The following is a 15349-nucleotide window of genomic DNA, read 5'->3' on the forward strand; positions in this document are numbered from 1 at the left end:
AATTCTGTTCTTTTAACAAAATTCTAGAAGAAGAACTGAACAAAATGGAGGCAAGCAATCAGATACAGTTAAAATCACTGGTTTATAAAGATGCTTAATATACTTAGAAAACAATGGATGAACTCAGTGAGAACTTACACAAAGAGATAAAAAATGATTTTAAAAAAACAGTCATAATAAAAATATAATAACTGAAATGAAGAATATATTAGATAAAACCAACATCAGATTAGATGAAACAGAGGATGGAATCAGTGACTTAGAAGACAAGTTAGCAGCAAATACCCAATCAGAACACAAAAAGAAAAGAAAATTAAAAACAACAAGAATAGTTTAAGGGACCTCTGGGGCAACATCAAGCGTACCAACATGTGCATCAAAGGGATACTAGAAAAAGAACAAAGAGAGACCAAGAAATTAAAAACCAATTTGAGAAAATAATGACTAAAAGTTTTCCTAACATGTCAAAGAAAATAAACATACAAGTCCAAGAAACACAGAGAGTCCCAAACAAGATGAACTCAAAGACTCCCACATCAAGACACATCATAATTAAAACAGCAATGTTTAAAGACAAAGAGAGCATCTTAAAAACAGGAAGGAAAAAAAGACAGTTACTTACAAGGAGGCTCCATTAAAACTGTCAGCTTATTTCTCAACAGAAATTGTTCAGGCCAGAAGGGATTGACACTAAATATTCTAAGTTATGAAAAGCAAAATGTACAACCAAAACTACAAAGCTATAATAAGAAACAAAGGAGAATATTTTATGTCAATCCAACAAGGGGATATAACACTTGTAAATATTTGTGCACCCAACATAACAGCACCTAAACATATAAAGCAAATATTGATGGACATATAGGAAGAGATCAACAGTAATATCATCATAGTAGGGGATTTCAATACCTCAATGACATCAAAGGATAGATTTTCCAGACAGAAAATTGACAAAGAAACATCAACTTTAAATGACACATTAGAACAGATAGATTTAATTGATATTTTTAGAGCATACCAGAATATGCATTCTTTTCATGTACACATGCAGCATTTTCCAAGATAGACCACATGTTAGGTCACAAAACAATTTCAATAAATTCAAGGAAATTGAAATTAAGCATAACCTCCAACTATAATTTACAAAACTAAAAATCAATTACCAAAAAAACAACCACCCTGAAAAACACACAGACACACAGAGGCTAAATAATATATTCTAAACAATGAATGTGTTAAAAGTGAGATCAAGGTAGAAATCAAAGATACTTTGAGACAAATGAAAATGAAAACACAATTACCCCAAATCTATGGGACACAGCAAAAGCAGCCCTAAGAAGGAAATTCAGATCAAGAAACAAGAAAAATCTCAAATAAAAAATCTAACCTTACATCTAAGGGAAGTAGAAAAAGAAAAACGAACAAAGCCCAAATTGAGTAGAAGAAAGAAAATAATAAATATCAGAGCAAAAATAAATGATACAGAGTCTAGAAAAAATACAAAAGATCAATACAACAAAGAAATGATTCCTTAAAAAGATAAACAAGGGTATTCCAAGTTGGCGGCAGATTGAGTGCAAGCTACACTGACACTTTTCCAGGATCAAACTTAAATTAAAATTAAAATATAGAAAAAAACATCCTGAATAATCAACTGAAGATTATCTGGAGAGCACCCTCATAACCAGGACCTAAGGTGGAGACCTCATAGAGACTCGTAGGAAGTGTGAAGGCATGAAATGGCTGGCTAGGCACCCACAGGCAGCAGCTGAAGGTCCAGAGATGCAGGGGGTTCCCACTGAGAATTCTGAAGCCTAAACCCAAAGCTGAGATCCCCAGCCCAGAGCACCAAAACTGAGAAAATTGCCCACATAACATCTGGCTGTAAAAAGCAGCAGGGTTTCTGTCTGCCAGGGACAGATGGCTGGAAATGCAGGCTCGTTCTTAAAGGGCCAATGCACTAAGTTTTGTGTGTAGCCACTCACCTTGGGCTCCCACAGAGAGGTGTGAGGAGAATCCAGGGTTGCAGGCTCTGGAAAAAGAGTTCAGAGGGCAGCCATATGGATTCCTATGCTGAATCATTTCCCCATACTGCAGAGGACATCTTTCTCAGGCAGACCATTGCAAGCCAGGCAGTTTTTGCCCTGGAAGAAAGGAATTGCACAACTAATTTGAAAAACTTCTAGCCCCACCCTGTGGAGTTTATGCCATACTATGGCCTACAGCCTGAGCCTCATTAAGAAACTGAGATTAACCTGCCCGAAGGCAGAGGATGGCTTATGGGTGCTTTGAGTCTTTGCCTGATCTGCTTCTGGACATGAGCTTTCAAAAAGCAGACTTTGGTATGCATCTTGGTCCTGTCCAAATGCACCCAACTGCAGCAAAGAGGACCATAAACCGTGAATTGCTGATAGGTCCAAACAGGGTCCTCAAGGCCAATCACAAACAATATCTGACATTGGCCTGCCCAAGAGACCATCAAAAAAGACTGGGAGTCCCAGCAGAGCTACCTAATACATAGAAACATATCCAAACAGGCAGCCAAAATGGGGAGATAGGAAAAAAAAAAAAAACAAGCCCCAAAGGAAAGAACAAGAGAAGTCTCCAGAAGAAGAGCTAAATGAAATGGAGATTAAACAACCTATCAGATATAGAATTCAGATTAATGATTGTAAAGATAATGAGAAAAGATGGGGAAACTCTGAGAGAAATTAAGAATGACGTAGCAGAAACGAAGAATATAGTGGAAGGAATAAACAGTAGATTAGAGGAAGCTGAGGATCAAATCAGTGAATTAGAAGACTGGGTAGAAAAAACTCACTCAATCAGAGATCCAAAAAGGAAAGACAATTAAAAAACAGGAGGACAGTTTAAGGGAGCTGTGGGACAACATGAAAAGTAATAATATTCACATCATAGGAGTACCAAAAGGGGAAGGAAATAAGCAAAAGATAGAGAATCTATTTGTAAAAATAATGGCAGAAAATTTCCCTAACCTGGTAAAGGAAGATGTCACATAAGTTCAGGAGGCACAGAGAGTCCCAAGCAAGAAGAATCCAAAGAGGCCCACACTCAGACACATCAAAATTAAAATGCAAAAAAAAATCAAGACAAAGAGAGGATCTTCAAGGCAGCAAGAGAAAAGCAATCTATTACCTACAAAGGAGCTCCCATAAGGCTTCCAGCTGACTTCTCATCAGAAACTCTACAGACCAGAAAGGAATGGAATGAAGTATTCAAGGTAATGAAAAGCAAGGATCTGAACCGAGACTACTCTATCCAGCAAGGCTATCATGCAAAATAGATGGTGAATTAAAGAGCTTCCCAGATCAAAAAAAAAAAAAAAAAGCTAAAGGAGCTTATTACCACAAAACCAGCATTGCAAGAAATGGTGAAGGGACTGCTGTGATAAGAAGTAGAAGCAGAGGAGAGAAACATAGGCATAAAGAATTAAAATGGCATTGATAGTTATCTATCAATAATAACCTTAAATATAAATAAGTTAAATGCCCCAATCAAAGGACATAAGGTTGCTGAATGGATAGGAAAACAAGACCCAAATATGTGCTGTCTACAACAGACCCACCTCAGAACAAAAGACTCACAAAGGCAGAAAAAAAACCCCAACAATTTCAGGAGGAATTTAAAGAAGAGATCAACAGCAATACAGTCACAGTAGGGCACTTTAAAACCCCACTGACTTTACTGGATAGATCTTCCAGACAAAAAATAAACAAACAGGAATAAAATGAAGGAGGGAAGATGGTGGCACTGTGACAAAAAGCAGAGCACCCCTGCTCCCAGCCACAGACTCTATTTACTCCTAAATACTACATAACCAGCTTGGAAAAACCAGAGGAATATACCTGAGTGGAAATATTTCAAGTAGGGAGCACTGAAGAAACATCATAGAGTCTGGTAAGAGAGGGGGAGTCCCCCCTGAAGCAGTGCTGGGCTCTGAGCCCCAAGGCTTAGAGGATGCAAAACTCCCTCCCCTTGGGAGTGTGAACAGGCATCCAAAAGCTGAGATCTCAAACCTGAGCAGAGGAGGAGGGAAGGTGTGTCCCACACATAGGGCAGAAGGACCCAGGGGAACAGCATACCGGTGAGGAGGGGACCACAACTTCCTGGTGAAACAAATCATCTAATGGTGGCCACAACCAGCATCTCATGCTCAGGGTTCTGGCCATAGGAAAGGCAGTCCCAAAGTGTGTGGCACTCAAGCAGTAAGGGACAGAGGTCTGCACTGAGCAGCCACATACAGGGACTCTCTGCCTTCCTGTAAGGCATTGTGTTGAGCCCCAGAAAGCATTTAATCTTTGTGGTGTGGGGAAAGGGAAGAGAGCTCTCTTGCCCTGAGCTCCTGGTAGGGAGATTCTGGGATTTTGGACCAGCCCTGAGGGGTGCCATGGTGGTGCACATGGAGCCGCCCAGTTTTACTGACAGGAACCATATAGGGGAGCAGCATGGAGAGGACTTTGTGTCCCCTCCTGCTGCGTGCTTTGACACGGGGCTGGCAGGACCTTCCAGGGCTGATTCTCTGCTTGTGTGTTGCTTAGTGTGTATTTGAGTTTTTGATCACTGAACTGGCTCCCACCTTCCTGGCTTGCATTGGAGAAACAGTCCAGTGAAAGCTGGGATTTCTGTCTGCATAGTATAGTGCTTGAAATACGCGCCCTCAGTGAACAGCCAACCATATCTGGGCAAGGAGGGGCTGAACACAATTGTCTCTCCTGCAGCCTAGGAGCACCACCCCCAACAAGACAGGAGCTGGTTTAGCTCACTGAAGCCCCAGATACCCCCCCACAGGGCACAGTCCTGAGGTGGAAGGGAGAACAGTCTTATTACAAGAATAAGACTCTCAGGGACTATTGTTTGGGAACTTGAGGAAAAGCTGAAAACCCCTGCTGGGGGCTGGGCAGGCAAAGTGTTCACTGGAATGTTTTTTAATTGAAGCTACTGAGCCCAGACTGCTGAAACAACCCATACAGAAAAGGCAACAGGCTGAAATCAATCTGAAACTGCAGCAGGCCAGTGTATGGGAGCTAGAATTGGAGGATAGTGTAGAGACTGAGGAGCTGGCTATGGAGCAGAAACTAACTCCTTCACAGTGAGTGCTTGAGAGCGAAACCTCTAAGTAAGGGAAATGATATCCTGAGTTACACTAGCCATCCTGCACCCTAAAAATTCTGCAGATGACCAGATTAAGACCAGGAAACTACAAGTTTGCAAAATAGCTGTCAAGAGGAGGTGGTTCACAGAGAGCCTCACATCAACCAACTACCTAAGGACATGAGAGCCAAACCTAGAGAACTCCTCACATTGGCTGATACACAAATACCTCCCAGGAGAATGAAAATCAGCACACAAAACAGTGAGCTGCAGACAACATAAGCTGCCCAGAAGAAACTCACCAGGATGACTTTGACTTTCTTTCCCCCCTCCCTTAGAAAAAAGAAAAAGAAAAAAAAAAATTGTTCTTTTTAAATTTTATAATTTTTTTAATTTTTAAATTTTTTAATTATTATTTTAATCTTGTTTTGCTTAGCTTATTTTTTGTTTTGTTTCTTTGTTTTGTTTATTTGCTTTGTTTTGTTTTATCTTTGCTTCTAATATTCTTGATATTCTGTGCTTAATGGCTGGGACTTTATCATTATAACCAACAAGTTTACTGCTTTTCTTTATAGTTTCCCTCATATCTCTTATTGGACTCTCTCCCTGTCCTATCGCTCTCTTCTTGATTCATTGGCATACATTTTTTTTTCTTCTTTCTTTCTTTCTTTCTTTCTTTCTTTCTTTCTTTCTTTCTTTCTTTCTTTCTTTCTTTCTTTCTTTCGTGTTTCTCCCTTCTGTCTTCCTGTCTTTTTGTTTAATTGTTAGTTTCTGTTATTCTCTTTAATGTATTTTTATTTTTTCATTTCCAACTAAGGTACATCAGCATAAAGGAGAAAAATGACTTTAAATAAGTATATATCAATAGTAACCTTAAATATAAACAGAATAAATGGTCTAATCAAAAGACATAGGGTAGCTGAATGGATATGAAAATAGGACCCAAACATGTTGTCTACAAAAGACCCACCTGACAGCAAAAGATTCACACAGGCTAAAAGTGAAGGAATGGAATAAAATATTCCAAGCAAATGGAAAGGAAAAAAAAGCTGGGCTTGCTGGGTGTGGCTCGGAGGCTGAGCATCGACCTAGGATCCAGGAGATTGCAGTTCAGTTCCCAATCAGGGCACATACCCAAGTTGAGGGCTCGATCCCCAACTGATCCCCAGTCAGGGGCATGCAGGAAGCAGCTGATCAATGATGACTCTCTCATCACTGATGTTTCTGTCTCTCCCTCTCCCTCTCCCTTCCTCTCTCTGAAGTCAATAAAGATATATTTTAAAAACAAAACAAAAAAGCTGGAGTAGCAATACTTATTTCCAACAAAATAGACTTCCAAATAAAGACCATAACAAGAGACAAAGAAGATCACTACATAATACTAAAGGGATCAATCCAATAGGAGGAAATAACACTTATAAACATAAATGCACCCAAAATAGGAGCACCTAAACATATAAAAAATTTGTTGATGGACTATAAGGGACAGATTGGCAGCAACATAATTATAGTGGGGGACTTTAACACCCCACTATCAGCATTTGACAGATAATCAAGACAAAAAGTCAACAGGGAAACACAGACCTTAAAACACACCAGATCTAATAGATTTAATTGACATTTACAGAACATGTCATCACAAAACAGCAGAATACACATTCTTCTCAAGTGCACATGGAACATTCTTAAAAATAGACCACATGTTTGGGTACAAGGCAAGTTTCTACAAATTCGAGAATATTGAAATAATTTCAAGCATCTTCTTGGATCACAATGCCATGAAACTAAAAATCAGCCACTTTAAAAAAACTCAAAAATATTTAAACATATGGAGGCTAAATAGCATGTTATTAAACAATGAATGGGTTACCAATGAGATCAAGGAAGAAATCAAAAACTTCCTAAAAACAAATGAAAGTGAAAACACAACAACCCAAAATCTATGGGACACAATGAAAGCAGTCCAGAAAGGGAAGCTCATAGCAGCACAGGCCCACCTCAAAAAAGAAGAAAAGCTTGTAATAAACCATCTGACGCTGCAACTTAAAGACTTATAAAGAAAACATCAAGAAAAGCCTAGAGTAAGTAGAAGGAAGGAAATAATAAAAATCAGAGTGGAAATAAGACATAGAGACTAAAAAAAAAATAAAATAAAACAATCCAAAAGATCAGTGAAACCAAGAACTGGTTATTTGGAAAGTTGAGCAAGATTGATGAACTTTCAGCCAGACTCATCAAGAAACAAAGAGAGGATCCAAATAAACAAAATCAGAAATGAAAGAGGTGAAGTAACAACTGACCCAACAGAAATACAAAAGATTGTAAGAAAATACTATGAACAACTATATGCCACCAAGCTGGACAACTTGGATGAAATAGACAATTTCCAAGAAAAATACAACCTTCCAAAACTCAGTCAGGAAGAGTCAGAAAACCTGAGTAGGCAGATAACTACTGATGAAGTTGAAGCAGTAATCAAAAAGCTCCACCACAAAAAAGCCCTGGTCCAGACAGTTTCACAGGGGAGTTTTACCAAACATTTATAGAAGAACTAACACCTATCCTCCTCAAATTATTTCAGAAAATCCAAGAGGAAGGAAGACTTTCAAACTCTTTTTACAAGGCCAGCATTAGCCTAATTCCAAAACCAGATAAAGAGACTACAAAGAAAGAGAATTACAGGCCAATATCCTTGATAAACATAGATGCTAAAATCCTCAACAAAATATTAGCAAGTCGGCTCCAGTAATATATTTAAAAGATTATACACTATGACCAAATGGGATTTATACCAAGCATGCAAGGCTGGTACAATATTCACAAATCAATAAACATGTTATATTACATAAACAAATTGAAAGAAAAAATCACCTGATCATATCAATAGATGCAGAAAAGCATTCAACAAAATCCAACACACATTTTTAATAAAACCTCAGCAAAATGGGAAGAGAAGGATTATACCTCAACATAATAAAGGCCATATATGACAAACCTACAGCCAACATCATACTCAATGGGAGAAAACTAAAAACATTTCCCCTAAGAACAGGGACAAGATGGGGCAGCCACTTTCACACTCCTATTCAACATAGTACTGGAAGTCTTAGTCACAACAATCAGACAAGAAGAGAGCATAAAAAGCATCCAAATTGGAAAAGAGAAAGTAAAACTGTCATTATTTGCAGATTAAATGATATTTTACATAGAAAATCCTAAAGACTCCACCAAAAAACTACTAGATTTAATAAATGAATTCAGCAATGTAACAGCATACAAACTTAACACCCAGAAATCCCTGGCATTTTAATACACCAATAATGTACTTTCAGAAAGAGAAACTAAAAAAACAACCCCATTTACCACTGCAACAAAAAAGTTAAGATACATAAGAATAAACTTAACCAAGTAGGTAAAAAAACCTGTACTCAGAAAACTACAGGACATTGCAAAAAGAGATAGAGGAAGATATAAACAAGTGGAAGAATATACTGTGTTCATGGATTGGAAGAATTAACATCATTAAAATGTCCATGCTACCCAAAGCAATCTATAAATTCAATGCAACCCCTATTAAAATACCAATGGTATATTTCACAGATCTAAAACAAACACTTCAAAAATTTATATGGAAACAAAAAAGACCTCAAATAGCTGCAGCAACCTTGAGAAAGAACAACAAAGATGAAGGGATCACAATACCAGATATCAAGTTATACTACAAAGCCGCTGTAATCAAAACAGTTTGATACTGGCACAAGAACAGAAACATAGATTAGTGCAACAGAACAGAGAACCCAGAAATTGACTCAAGCCATTACACTCAATATTTGACAAAGAAGGCAAGAGCATACAATGGAGTAAAGACAGTCTCTTCAATAAATGGTGTTTGGGGAAAACTACAGTAAAGATGGTCAGAGAGACTTTCGGGGAAGATGGCGGCACTGTGAGAAGCAACAGAGTGCAACCCCCCCCACTCCCACTCCTAGCCACGGACTCAATTTACTCCTAAAATCCTACGTAGCGAGCTTGGAAAAACCAGAGAAACATACCTGAGTGGAAGGAGTGCGAGTGGGGAGGACTAAAGAAACATCGCACAGTCCAGTAAGAGAGGGGGGCATAAGGTGGGAGAGTCCCCCCTGAAGCCTGTGCTGGGCTCCAAGCCCAGAGGCTTGGAGGCTGCAAAGCTCCCTCCCCTCAGGAGTGCTGATGGAATCCAAAAGCGGGGATCTCACACCTGGAGCAACAAGAGGGGAAGGAGCGCCCGAGCACAGGGCAGAAGGACCCTGGGAAATGCTGAGTCCACGAGGAGGGGTCGGAGCCTTCCTAGGAAACAAAGCCTCTAATGGTGGAAGGTGCCTTCCTAGTGAAACAAATTTTCTAGTGGCGGCTGTAACCGGCTTCTAATGCTCAGGGTGCAGAGCATAGGCAAGGCTGTTCCAAAGTGTGTGGCACCCAAGTGGTAAGGGACCAGAGGACTGCACTGGGCAGCCGCACACAAGGACCCTCTGCCTCCCTGTGGGGCATTCTGTTGAGCTCCAGAAAGCACTGAATCTGTGGGGCATGGGGGAGGGGAGGAGCCCTCATGCCCTGAGCTCCCGGTGCTGAGAGGCTGGGATCTGTGACTAGCCCTGAGGGACGCCATGGTGGCACATGAAGCCAATCCAGCTTTGCTGAGACCAGCAGTGCAGGTTGCTGCGTGGAGCTGACTTTGGGTCCCCTGCTGCTGGGTGCCTTGGTGTGTGGGCGGCAGGACCTTAGAGGGTGGACTTTCTGCCTGTGTGTTGATTTCTGTGTTTGCAACTTTAATCATGGAACTGGCTCCCATCTTCCCTGCGTGCGCTGGGCAGATGGAACAGCAGAGGCTGGGATTGAGGTCTGCACAGTAAAGGGTCTGAGGGGCGGGCCTGAGGCAATCAGCCAACCAGAGCTGAGCGGGGAGGGGCAGAGCCCGCCTGCCTCTCCTGCAGCCAGGAGCACCGCCCCCAACAGGAAAGGGGCATGTCCAGCTCACTAAAGCCCCAGACACACCCACAGGGCACAGTCCTGAGGAAGAAGGGAGAGCAGCTCACAGGAGGACATTACAAGAATAAGACTCTCAGGGACTGTTGTTTGGAAACTGGAGGAAAAGCTGAAAACCCCTGCTGGGGGCTAGGCAGGCAAAGGACTCACCAGAATATTTTTTTAATTGAACCCACTGAGCCCAGGCTGCTGAAATGGCCCATACAGAAAAGGCAACAGGCTGAAATCAATTTGAAACTGCAGCAGGCCAGAGCATGGGGAACTAGAATCAGAGGACAGGATAGGGACTGAGGAGCTGGCTGTGGAGCAGAGAATAACTCCCGCAGAGTGAGTGCCTGACAGCGAAACCTCTAAGGGGAGTGATACCTTGGGCTACACTAGCCACCCTGCACCCTAAAGACTCTACAGAAGACTCTGGAGGAAGACCAGGCAACTACAAGGTTGCAAAATAGTTGACAAGAGGAGGTGGTCCACGGAGAGCCTCAGATCAACCATCTACCTAAGGACACCAGACCCAAACCTAGATGGCTCCTCACACTAAGTGGTACACAAGTACCTCCCAGGAGAACTGAAATCAGCATACAAAACAGTGAGCCTCAGACAACATAAGCTGCCCTGAAGAAACCCACCTAATTGTCTTTTTTTCTTGTTTTTTTGTTTTGTTTTGTTTTTGTTTGGGGTTTTTTTTTGTGGGGGGAAATTTGTTTTTAATTTTTTTGTTTGTCTTTTGTTTGTGTGTTTGTTTCTTTGTTCTCTTTTATCCTTAGGAAAAAGAGAAAGGGGAGGAAATTTGTTTTTTCTTCTTTTTTAAATTTTATAATAATTTTTTAAAAATTTTTTTAAAAAACATTTTTCAACTAATTTTTTTCTCTTTTTTATAAAAAAATTTTGTCTTGCTTAGCTTGTTTTTGATTTTTTTGTTTATTTCTTTGTTTTGTTTTATCCTTGGTTCTACTATCAACACTTTCTTGATATGCCTACTTAATGCCTGGGACTTTACCATTATAACCAAGTTTACTGCTTTCCTCTATAGTTTCCACCAAATCTCCTACTGGACTCCCTCCCTGCCTGGGCTATATATCTCTCTCTCCTCTGGATCGACTGGCATAACTTTTTTTTTCTTTTTCTCTTTTCTTTTTCTACTTTTCTTTTGTTCTTTTGTTATCCTCCCTTCTGTATTCCTGTCTTTTTGTTAAATTGTTAGTTTCTTTTATTCTCTTTATTGTATTTTTGTTTTCTCATTTTCAACTGCTATCCCATTACTATTCTCTCCCTTAATTTTTTGCTGGCCCTTCTTTCAGCACCTTTGCTCTGCTTCTGTTATCTCCCAGTAGCTTCTCTATTTTTTACATTTTCATTTATTATTATTTTCTAAATTTTTACCACTATTAACAATATACATCTCTCTCTCTAAGCGTTACTTTTCTTTCTTTTTTTTAAACATTTTTGTGCGTGTGTGTGTGTGTGTGTGTGTGTTTTCTCCCTTCACTCTCCCAGTTCCATTTTCATGTGGGTTGTTTTCATTGTGACCGTCAAGATATTTTGTAAGATACCTCTTGTTTCCTGGAAGTTTTGTATTATCCTGCCTTGCCAGCACCCGCACAATAGCTTACACAATAAGGTTGGGGCTGAGACACAGTTAGCCAACCTGAGAGAAGGGTCTTCCCAAGGACTGATCAACGACAATCTAGACCCAACCACAACAGGAGAACATAAAGAAACCACAAAAGGGACACCTACAAGAGGGACACCCCTAGAGCAAAGAGCTCAGAAGTATAAGGAAAACACACCTCTAGGCTCCACTGGACCCACAAGACAAAAATCCCATGTCACAGTCTGGGAGACAGCAAATATATCTAATACATAGATACAAACACTAAGACCTACCAAAATGGGGAGACAAATAAAAAACCCCAAGTCAAAGAAAAAGAAATATCTTCAGAAAAAGACTTTGATGAGATGGAGTTAAGCAAGTTATCAGAAATGGAGTTCAGAGTATTGATTATTAAGATGTTCAAAGAACTTAAGAAGAAACTAGATGATAAGATCAAGGAACTTAGTGAAGACATAAAAAAAAGACATACATACCCTAAACAAAACTCAGACAGAGATAAAGAATGCTGTATCTGATATCAAGAATGCACTGGAAGGAATTAAAAGCAGGCTCAATGAAGCAGAGGATAGAATAAGTGACTTAGAAGACAAGGTAGAAAAAAATCACTCAATCAGAACAGCAAAAAGAAAAAATACTTAAAAAGCATGAGGACAGTCTAAGGGAGCTTTGGGACAACATAAAGTGAAACAACATTTGCATTATAGGAATGCCAGAGGGAGAAGAAAGAGAGCAAGGGATAGAGAACTTGGGGAGGAAATAATGATAGAAAACTTCTCTAGGCTGGCGAAGGAGAAAACCACACAAGTTCAGGAAGCACAGAGGGTTCCAAACAAGAGGGACCCAAAGAGACCCACTCCAAGACACATCATAATGAAAATGGCAAATGTGAAGGACAAAGAGAAAATATTAAGGGCTGCAGGAGAGAGACAAGCAGTGACCTACAAGCCAACCCCCATGAGGCTGACAGCTGATTTCTCAACAGAAACTCTTCAGGTCAGAAGGGAGTGGCATGAAGTTCTGCAAGTAATGAAAAGCAAGAACATAAAACCAAGATTGCTTTATCCAGCAAGGTTATCATCTAAAATTAAAGGTGAAATAAAGAGCTCCACAGAAAAAAGGCTAAAGGAGTTCAGTACCGCCAAACCAGCATTGCAAAGAATGCTAAAAGGACTGCTCTAAGAAAAAGAAGGAATAGTGAGAGGAAGGTACATCAGCATGAAGAGGAAAAATGGCAGTAAATAAATTTATATCAATAGTACACTTAAATGTAAATTGAATAAATTCTACAGTCAAAATACATAGGGTAGCTGAATGGATAAGAAAACAAGACACAAATATATGCTGTCTACAAGAGACCCACCTGAGAGCAAAAGACTGATACAGGCTAAAAGTGAAGGGATGGAGTAAAATATTCCATGCAAATGGAAAGGAAAAGAAAGGTGGAGTAGCAATTCTTATTTCTGACAAAACAGACTCCAAAATAAGGACCATAACAAGAGACAAAGGTGGTATTATGTATAATACTAACGAGATCAATCCAACAGGAGGAAATAACCCCTATAAACATATATGCAACTAGCCCAGCCGGCTGTGGCTCAGCGGTTGAGCGTCGACCTAGGATCCAGGCGATCGGGGTTCAATTCCAGGTCAGGTCACATGTCCGGGTTGTGGGCTTGATCAATGACTCTCTCATCATTGGTGTTTCTATCACTCTCTCTCCCTCTCCTGCCCTCTCTCTGAAATCAATAGAGATATATTTAAAATAAATAAATAAAATAAATAAAAATAAAATAAATAAAAATAACATATATGCACCCAATATAGGAGCACCTAAATATATAAAACATTTCTTGGGGTACCTTAAGGGGGACCTTGACAACAACACAATCATAGTGGGGGACTTTAAAACCCCACTGTCAGCATTGGACAGATCATCAAGACAAAAAATCAACAGGGAAACACAGACCTGAAATGACTCACTAGACCTAATGGATTTAATTGACATTTACAGAACATTTCACCCCAAAGCAGCAGAATACACATTCTTCTCAAGTGCACATGGAACATTCTCAAAAATAGACCACATATTAGGGCACAAGTCAAGCCTCTACAAATATAAGAAGACTGAAATCATATCAAGCATCTTCTAAGATCACAATGCCATGAAACTAGAAATCAACCACTATAAAAAATACTCAAAAATATTCAAACACATGGAGGCTAAATAGCATGTTATTAAACAATGAATGGGTTACCAATGAGATCAAGGAAGAAATAAAACACTTCATGGAAAGTAACGAAAATGAACAGACAACAACCCAAAATATATGGAACATGGCGAAAGCAGTCCTGAGAGGAAAATTCATAGCATTACAGGCCTATCTCAAGAAACAAGAAAAAGATCTAATGAACCATCTAACACAACAACTAAAAGAATTAGAATGAGAACAGCAAGAAAAGCCCCGAGGAAGTAGAAGGAAGGAAATAATAAAGATCAGAGCAGAAATGAAAGACATAGAGACTAAAAAACAATACAAAAAATCAATGAAACCAAGAGCTGGTTCTTTGAAAAGATAAACTTGATTAACGAACCTTTAGCCAGACTCATTAAGAAACAAAGACAGTGGACCCAAATAAATAAAATCAGAAATGAAAGAGGTGATATAACAACTGACTCAACAGTAATACAAAGGATTGTAAGAAAATATTATGAGCAACTATATGCCAACAAATTGGACAGCCTGGATGAAATGGCCAATTCCTAGAAGCATATAACCTTCCAAAGCTGAATCAAGAAGAGGCAGAAAAACTGAATAGACCGATACCAACTAATGAAATTGAAGCAGTAATCAAAAAACTCCAGCAAACAAAAGTCCTGGACCAGATGGATTTACAGGCGAGTTCTACCAAACATTCAAAGAAGAATTAACACCTATTCTATTCAAACTATTCTAGAAAATTCAAGAGGAGGGAAAACTCCCAAACTTTTTATGAGGCCAGCATCATGCTAATCCCAAAACCAGATAAAGATATCATAAAGAAAGAAAATTAAAGGCCAATATACCTGATAAACATAGATTCTAAAATCCTCACTGAAATACTAGCAAACCAAATCCAGCAATACATTAAAAAGATCATACATCATGACCAAGTGGGATTTATTCCGGGGATGCAAGGCTGGTACAACATCCACAAATCAATAAATGTGATACATCACATAAACAAAATGAAGGACAAAAATCATATGATCATATCAATAGATGCAGAAAAAGCATTCGGCAACCAGCACCCATTTCTGATAAAAACTCTCAGCAAAGTGGGAATAGACGGATCATACCTCAACATAATAAAGGCCATATATGACAGACCTACAGCCAACATCATACTCAATGGGCAAAAACTAAAACCTTTTCCATTAAAAACAGGAACAAGACAGGGATATCCACTTTCACCACTTGCCGGAGCCCGCCGGCAGAGTCGAACGGTCCTGAGGAAGGGGTGAGGATGGAGAAAAGACAGACACAAAAAAGATGGGATCGGGAGGACTGCAGCTCATGACGGCTGCAGCCCTGAGTTTATTTTCCAAGCTCAATTTATACC

This window comes from Miniopterus natalensis, chromosome 2 (assembly GCF_054644295.1).
Source record: "Miniopterus natalensis isolate mMinNat1 chromosome 2, mMinNat1.hap1, whole genome shotgun sequence".
Taxonomy (NCBI): Eukaryota; Metazoa; Chordata; class Mammalia; order Chiroptera; family Miniopteridae; genus Miniopterus; species Miniopterus natalensis.